Source organism: Tursiops truncatus, chromosome 1 (genome assembly GCF_011762595.2).
Source record: "Tursiops truncatus isolate mTurTru1 chromosome 1, mTurTru1.mat.Y, whole genome shotgun sequence".
Lineage (NCBI taxonomy): Eukaryota > Metazoa > Chordata > Mammalia > Artiodactyla > Delphinidae > Tursiops > Tursiops truncatus.
In genome coordinates this window covers 176,516,106-176,523,870 of record NC_047034.1, presented here as the reverse complement: position 1 = coordinate 176,523,870, position 7,765 = coordinate 176,516,106, and the positions used below count along the sequence as shown (strand labels likewise).

The window sequence follows — 7,765 nt, the reverse complement described above, 5'->3', positions numbered from 1 at the left end:
GGCATGCGGGATCCTCCCGGACCGGGGCACGAACCCGCGTCCCCTGCATCGGCAGGCGGACTCCCAACCACTGCGCCACCAGGGAAGCCCTGGGTTTTTTTTTTTAAGATTTAATTTTTTATTTATTTTTGGCTGTGTTGGGTATTCGTCGCTGCGCTCAGGCTTTCTCTAGTTGCGGCGAGCGGGGGCTACTTTTCGTTGCGGCGCGCGGGCTTCTCATTGCGGTGGCTTCTCTTGTTGCGGAGCTCGGGCTCTAGGCGCATGGGCTTCAGTAGTTGTGGCGCACGGGCTTATTTGCTCTGCGGCATGTGGGATCTTCCTGGACCAGGGCTCGAACCCGTGTCCCCTGAATTGGCAGGCGGACTCTCAACCACTGCGCCACCAGGGAAGCCCCCGAGTGTGCGTGTTTTACAAAAAGGATAACTCGATTTCTGTTTGGAGCTCTCATCCAGGTGGGCCCAGAAACTCAGTCCCCATCTGTTCAGCCCTGGTCCCACAGGAGCCAGGTTCATCTGGGCCACCTCTGACTTGTCTGGGTCTTCCTGGGCCCTTCGGTCCAGCTCTGACCTGAGGTGAATGAAGTGCGAGGGCACAAACCATCCACCCCTGGGTCATTCCCCACATGGCAGGCACAGCCGGGAGCCCCAGCTTCTCTTCCTCAGGTATCCCCCCCCCGGCCATCTCTCTGCGCTCGCTGGAACCTGTGTCCTCAAAAGTCAGACTTTCCAGGAATCAAGCCTGACCTTGGCCGAGTTCTCCACCCATCTGCACTGCCCTTCCATTGCCACCACCATTATGTTGTTGTCCCCAGAAGGCAGCAGCTTTCTCGTTGTGCTGACAGGGACCTGCAGTGAGGATGCATTTTACATCTTGACTTAATAGTCACCCACACATACCTATAAATGGGACAAAAAGCCTCAGGGAGGGATACACCACCCGTACTACGTGGAATACAATCTGGTATTGTTTATTCTGTTGCATTTTTATAAACTTGACCTGCTGAGTGGATTTCCAGTACACTAATGTGTTAATACGTCACAACCTGCTGTCACTGCTATTGAAAAATATTGTCCTAGAGCAGAAACACCCCATCCCACAAAGCACAAAGATGCTGATCTGGAATAACCCAATAACTACCATTTTCTGGGGGTTCACTCTGTGTCAGGTATCCTTAGGAGCACTTTACATGTATTAATACATTTAATCCTAACAACAATTCTAAACGTTGAAAGCCATTATCAGCATCCTTGTTTTTCAGATGAGGAAATGGAGGCACAGAGAGCTTAAGCCACTCACCTGAGGTCACACAGCTCCACAGTGGCCGTGCCAGGCACTTTGGCTGCAGGGAAGGTGCTCTTAATTGTGAATCTTCACCACACTTTCCTTGGCCAAGGCAAATGGGCAAGGGTTTGAGCTGGATAATTTTTGCCCTGCCTGGAAGGAAAGGCCCCTCGGCAAAGTGGGCTTCGTGCCAGGATGGGGCATGGAGGCAGGTGTCTGGAGCCCGTTGTGGAGGGGCTGAGGAAGTGAGCTCCTCACTTGTCCCCCTGCAGCCAGGTGCTCATCTTGGCTCCGGCTGCACTGAGTTAACCCTGCTGCGGGCATGTGTGGGTGGCGGTGGTGAAAGCACTCAAGGTCGAACAGAGCAGAGACGCTTACTGCATCCGTGAGAAGCTGTGGAGGCTGGCTTGGCTTTTGGAGGGGGAACTTCTGCAGGACAAGGTGGCAGGCCCAGAAGGAAACTGGTCTGGAGGGCTCTGTGTGCTCCTCTGAGAGGCCCGCGGGGTGCCTCCTGTCCATCCGGGCCGTTCTCCACCGACCAGCTGCCCCCTTAATACCCAAGATCTCTTTTCCCTTCCATAAAATGGGGCCAAAGTCTTTCCCAGTCAGGAGGTCATGGGAGTAACACGTGTTGACTTCCCTACAGCCCAAGTGCCACTTTTCTTCTAGGACTGCTATAAATTCTCCACCTTGGCGGGCCCGTTTCACTTACAATTCAAAAGGAACTTGAAGTAGCTTCCTCCAAAACACACATAACAACAGTTAAAAATAAAGTGAGAAAGAGAGATCAGAAATTGTGGAGAGAAAGGCAGAAGTCTACTGGGAACTTGAGGGGCCATATTGACTGTACTTGATGCCACAGTCAGCTTGACTTTCCTGGTACCCCAGGCAAAAGAGGGGAATAAGGCTTACGGTTTGGTCTCTAAAAGGAAGTGCATTGGGGTTTCAGGAAAGTGAAACTTCTTGGACTGGGGCATAAGCAGTGTGGCATGGGCAAAGAATCGAGGATCTGGAAGCAGTTAGACACTGACTGTGTGGCCCCTCGAAAGGATTCAACCTTCCTGAGCCTCAGTTTTCGTATCTCTCAAGTGGGGATGATAGCCAATAGCCAATAGCCTTGGGCAATAGACAATAGCCTTGGGAGGCTATTGTGGAGATCAGAGATAACAGCGTGTGAAGCACATCTGAGCACTTGGCAGGTCTCCCGTCTTGCATATTACAAAGCATGATCTGACTGGCGGTCAGCAAATACGTATTCAACGAAGAGCTCCTTTGGATGATGCAAAAGCGTTCCTAATCTGACTGTTTCTTACAACCAGCTCTGAAAACCAGCAAGCAGTGTTTAAATTACAACCAGGCAAAAGCAGGGCTAGGACAGATGTTTGGAAACATCCAAACCTGCCATCAGATTTTCTCTCTGAAATGTCCATTTCTCTTCCAGCTTTTGACAGTATCGCCCTGGAGTGGTCCTGGCCTGGGGTAGGAGTGAGGCTGTGAGCCTCAGATGTTCTGTTGGGAAGGATGTACACTCCTGGAGACAGACCCAACAGTCTCTGCCAAAGAGACCCACGGTCCCTCCTGGTTCCTCCACAGGTATCATCCAGTTGAGAGATCAGAGCCTGCATCCTAGATCTTAGAAAACTGGGACCACTTAGTAACCCACTCATCTTGCCCAAATTCTCTCCTCCTTCCTGTCTAGACACAGAACCGCCTGCTCCTTCTGTTGCTGTAGCCAGCACTGAGCCCGAGACGGTCCTGAGAGGCCAGGGAATCTCTTGGATAGAAAGAGCCCCTCCCCAAGCCTCAGTGTCTTCATCTGTCCAAGGGAACCAAACAGGTGCTTTACCTCGCAGGCTGGGTTGGGGAGGGTCCTTTAAGTCATTTGATTAAGCTATTGACTGGCTCATCCCCCATCACATCCTAGAAGGATCTGAAGACACTACTGTAATCTGGGGCGGGGCGCGGCGGGGGTGGTGGGGTTGGGGCGCTGGCCCCCAACCCCCATGCTCTCTACCCATCAAAGCCTGGAGGCCACCGTTTCCCTCCAGGGCTGAGCGGAGTGGGACTTTGAGCTCCAAGCTCCGCCCCACTTACCCTCCCTTTTGCCCAGTTCCCTGCACTTGGCTTTGGGGGCGCTCCTGGCTGCCTCCCGCTTTTCTCCGGCCACTGTTGAAATTCTTTAGTGTGTGAATGTGGAAGGCGTGGGTCTCTTATGGGCTCTTAGGACCTTTATTTGGTTGTTTTCTTTTATATATAAATACATATAAACTTGTTTTGAAGAAGGTCAAGGTGCAGCTTCCAGAGGCCCTGGAATGATGCCCCTCCAACCGCAGACGGGGTGGGGACTTGGGGGGCGGGAGCGGAGGGCACAGCGGCAGAAGAAGCTGCAGGAGGACCTGTTGTTTTTCCTGTTGCAAGTAAAAAGGAAACAAAGTGGGAAGTGGAGTATGCGGGCTGTCAGCAGGCGGGGCGCCCCTACCGCGCCCCGCCTCCCTCCCTCGAGGCTCACTCGCGCCCAACGCCGTCGCTCCCAGCGGCCGCCGGCCCGAGCCGCCCCAGCCCCTGCCAGCCGCGCCGGGACCGGTAAGCGCTCGCCTCAGGCTGCGTCTGGGAGGTGGGGGAGAGGACCGGGGCCGGGGACTTCGGGGGACCTCGGGGAGCCGCGGGGCCGCCTTGCGGACTTCTCCCGGCGCGTACAGCCCGTGCGCCCCGGCTCTGTGCGCCCGCCCGCGTCCAGCGAGCCCGGGACCTGGGCCAAGGCTGTGCGCGGGGTCGGGGCCGCCCCCTGAGCGTCCGCCGAGAGGGGTGCACACAGCTCCCCTGCGCCTGGACTGCTTGCCCCGCGGAGCGGGACGGGGGAGCTCCCGGGCCCGGCGGCGGCGTACGGGCTGCGCTCCCAGCGGCTTTGCGGCCTCGCGTGCACCCGCCGAGGCGCGGGGAGACGGACAGCGCTCAGCCGCGTGCGCCCTGTCCCGGGCGCTGGCGAGCGGCACCCCAGGGCGCCCCGGCCGCGCCGCGGGGTGCAGGCTACTGTCCTTAACGGCGGTGCCGCCCCCCTGCTCCCGTCGAGCGGTGGGGAGAGGGGTGCGCACACGTCCCCGGCGCCCTGGCCCGGCGCGCCCTCCCCAGCTCTGATGAGCGGGGCCCTGGGCTGGAGAGCGGCCGGCGAGGACGTTGCCGGGCGCGTGGATGCGCGGCCGGTCCCTCTCCGGCCCACCCCGGCCGGGCTCCGGCCGCGGGCGCCGCTCACCGCGTGTTTACTGCAGCCGCGCGGCGGAGATCAGCCCCCGGATCTGCGGCTGGGCCTGGGTTACGGCGGCAAAACCGCCTTCAGCTTTGCATTTCCGGACTCTTTTTTTCTTTCTTCTTTTAAATACTCTTACCCGTAATTCAGCCTGAATGAGGCTTCTTCTTCTTTTTTTTTTAAAATCGAGTTTCCTGTTTTTATTTAGGCTTCGTCTTCTGCACCCCTTTCTTTGAGATCGAAGAGAGGGGAACAGGGAGAACTTTCTTGGGGACCAGGATGGGGGACACTGCTTTGCCGTCTGCGCCCTGCTCTGGTGGGGAGATGGAGGTCCAGGGGGCCAGGAGAGGACTGATAGGAGGCCCCGAAAAGCGCGCTCCCGGAGGGGAAGCGGGTGGGGATGGGATTTCCGGGGTCGGAGTGGAGTGGGGGGCGTCCTGGGGCGGCCCACGTACCAGGTTCTCGCACAGCACCCTTGGGATCCCCCCAGTTTGCAGATGGAGCCCTCGGATGATTGAGCAGCTTTCACTTCGTTCAGGTGTCCCCTGGAAGGAGGGACCTGCGGGGTCTCGAACCCCACCGTACCATCAAGTGGGGCTTCTTCCCCCGGGCTCCTGCAGAGCCCCAGTGGCCGCCACCCTCAGAAATGTCCTGCACGGTCACGCGTGTGTGCGGGGCTGTTGTGCCTTGGGGCCGGGAGCGGGTTCCTTCCCCAGGAATCTCGGAGGGAAAGGTTCACTGCTCCAAAGGGACTTTGAAACCGAGGACTGATCCCACTGAGCACTTCCCGAAGGGGTGCACACCCCTGGAGTGACTGACAGTGCCTTGGTGTTCTTGTCAAGTGAATGGTACCACAGGGGACTCTTCCCCTCCAAAGAATTGACTGTTTTTACAGGTGGTTTTCGGTTAACCATAGGAGCTGAATGATGTCTCCATTTTCACCGGAGGAAACGAAGGCTCAGAAAAGTTAAATAACTTCCCGACCCACACGTTTACAATTAGCTGATCCAGAATCCCGGTTCCTTCAGATGCCAAGCGTTTAATCATCTGATGGTGTAGCTGCTTGCAGATGAAGGAGAAGTTTGCTAGTAGTTCTCTTGTTGTGGGGACGGGGGACTCGGGGTGTCCTTTCGGAGCCACCTGGATACTCTCCTGTAAAACCCTTCTACCGTTACCCACCCGGTTTGATTGATGTGACAAGTGGGGACGAAGATTCTTCTGATTTAGCAGGCCGTCACCAAACACAAGGAGACAGGAACAGAGCTTTCTCTGCTCTCTCTAGAGCAGAAATTGCCAACCCTTTAGCCTTTCCATGCCCTGCTGTGGCTTGATTTCCTGACTGAGATTCCGTCCACCCTGGTTCATGAGGGCACTGCCTGGCACATGCTGAGGTTGGTTCTCTTTCGGTGCTTTCACCAAAGTAATGGAAGACACCCTGGAGTGTGGGGATTGGGTGGGAGGTGGGGTGTGCTCTCAAAACCTAGTTGTTAGTTGCCAGCTCTAAAGACAGCCAAGCTTACCTCCTTCTGAGCTCCACTCCCCTCACCTTCTCCACCCATGTTTGGAAGCGACGCTGGCCGCTCTGCGAATATAGCTGTTTCTGGAATTAGGGCAACTGCCCCAGAGGCCCTCCCGGCCATGCCGATGCCCCTTTCCAGCAGGATAAGCTGCATTTCTGCAGCCTTGGTCCGTGCCCGGGGAGGGTACGTAAAGCATACCTTTGCACGATGCTGCGGGCTCCATCCTTTCTCTTGCTTTATTACGTTTAGCAAGTGTTTACCGCGATCCCCGGTGGGGGTGAGGGGGGCGGGCCAAGGGGCTGTGCTAACAACAAGGCAGGCAGGCAGGGCGGGTACCAGCCCCAGGGGGACCTTACCCGGCACAGACAATCCACAAATAGAGACCAGCTTCAGACCCGGTTAGACTTCGTGCCTGGTCGAGGGAAATCGTGGTGGGGGGCGGGGGTGAATGGGGGGATGTGAGGGGTTGGTTCCTGCTTCACCTTGTTTTTCTTCAATTGCACAGTTAAAGGGAGAAGTGAATGTGCAACTTATGAAGCAATTCCCCTTTGGCTGGCTTATTTTTCAAAACCATTTTTGTTTACAGAGCAGTTTCCTCCCTCCAGCTGCTTCTGTGGGTCTGACCGTGGGGCTTGGGGCCCCATCAAATGTTTCCTTACCGTGGGACCTCAGAAGAGCTCTTTCAGTCACTCTCCAGGGGACCAACACGTTTCCCAGCCAAGCTGTGGGAGGGGCAGGTCCGGAGAGCCGTGCTCTGGGCGGGTCAGGGAGTGTCAGTGCCGGGCTGTCTGGGAGTGAGACGCGTGTGGTCATTAACCACCAGCCTAGGATGGCTGGAGCCTGACTGGTTTGAGAGGGAGGAAAACATTCTCGTCAACATTCTCGTCTTGGTGCCACTGCCAGTGTTTCGTAAATGACAAAGGTTGCAAAACTCCTCTCTCCTTACAGTGAATGCTAAAACTGAATTTTCTATTTGGTTGGTGGAAATCCCCTGCAATCATATCAGAAATGCTGCCAATTTCAAGATGGAAAAAAAAAAATTTGAAAGCCCAGGAACCTCCCTCCTCACTCTCTCCTTGCAGACAAACACTGACTTTCTTTGGGTCATTCCAAAATATGGCCCACTCTCCCCTCCCTTGGGGTCGGCCCGGTCCCTGGGGCCTGAGGTTGGCGTTGCACCAGCTTGGTGTGCAGGAGAACCCTCCGCTCCCGCCGCGGAAGTGGTGACCTCACCCATTCAGAGAAGGCTCTCTGAGCTTCTCCTAGAAATGGGTGCTTTCCAAGCCCACCTACTTTCTGAGCCGAGAGGGAGAGTGTTGGGAGTGATGGGTGTGGCTGTTTCTAAGTGGTATTTCAGTTCGCTTCTGTTTCTTTCTCTTTGGGGGAAATTGCGAGCCTCAGAATCCCCAGTTGTAACATTGAAATAGCAGTGTTACCGCCAGTCTTAAAGATTTCATATATTCATTTGTAAAGTGCCAGGTACACAGTGAAACACATAACGTCTGTAAAGGAGCTGGTGTGTAGAAGGGGATCTGTAAGTGATTGATTGTTTTCCCACTATCCCAACGTAGCCACTGCCAATTTGGGTATCTTTTCCTTTTTAAAAATGTGCATTTTTAATTGTGACTAGCAGGCACGTGCTTTTTTATCTTAATTTTTATGTTTCAATTGTGGTAAAATATATATCTTATTTACTATTTTGACGTACGTTCACCTTGTT

At 55.3% G+C, this 7,765-nt stretch overlaps 1 protein-coding gene across 6 annotated transcripts in view; it reads left to right on the top strand.

The window, feature by feature from the left end:
- Positions 1 to 3,743: 3,743 nt before the first annotated feature.
- Positions 3,744 to 7,765, top strand: part of PIK3CD (phosphatidylinositol-4,5-bisphosphate 3-kinase catalytic subunit delta) — a 49,802-nt gene continuing 45,780 nt past the window's right edge. For 4 of the 6 annotated variants that reach the window (XM_033843686.2, XM_073796405.1, XM_033843682.2 and 1 more), the window contains exon 1: positions 3,744 to 3,864. The gene's annotated coding sequence lies outside the window, so the exon portion shown is untranslated. The remainder of the gene's footprint in view (positions 3,865 to 7,765) is intronic. The other 2 variants (XM_073796400.1, XM_073796393.1) reach the window with 2 other exon arrangements.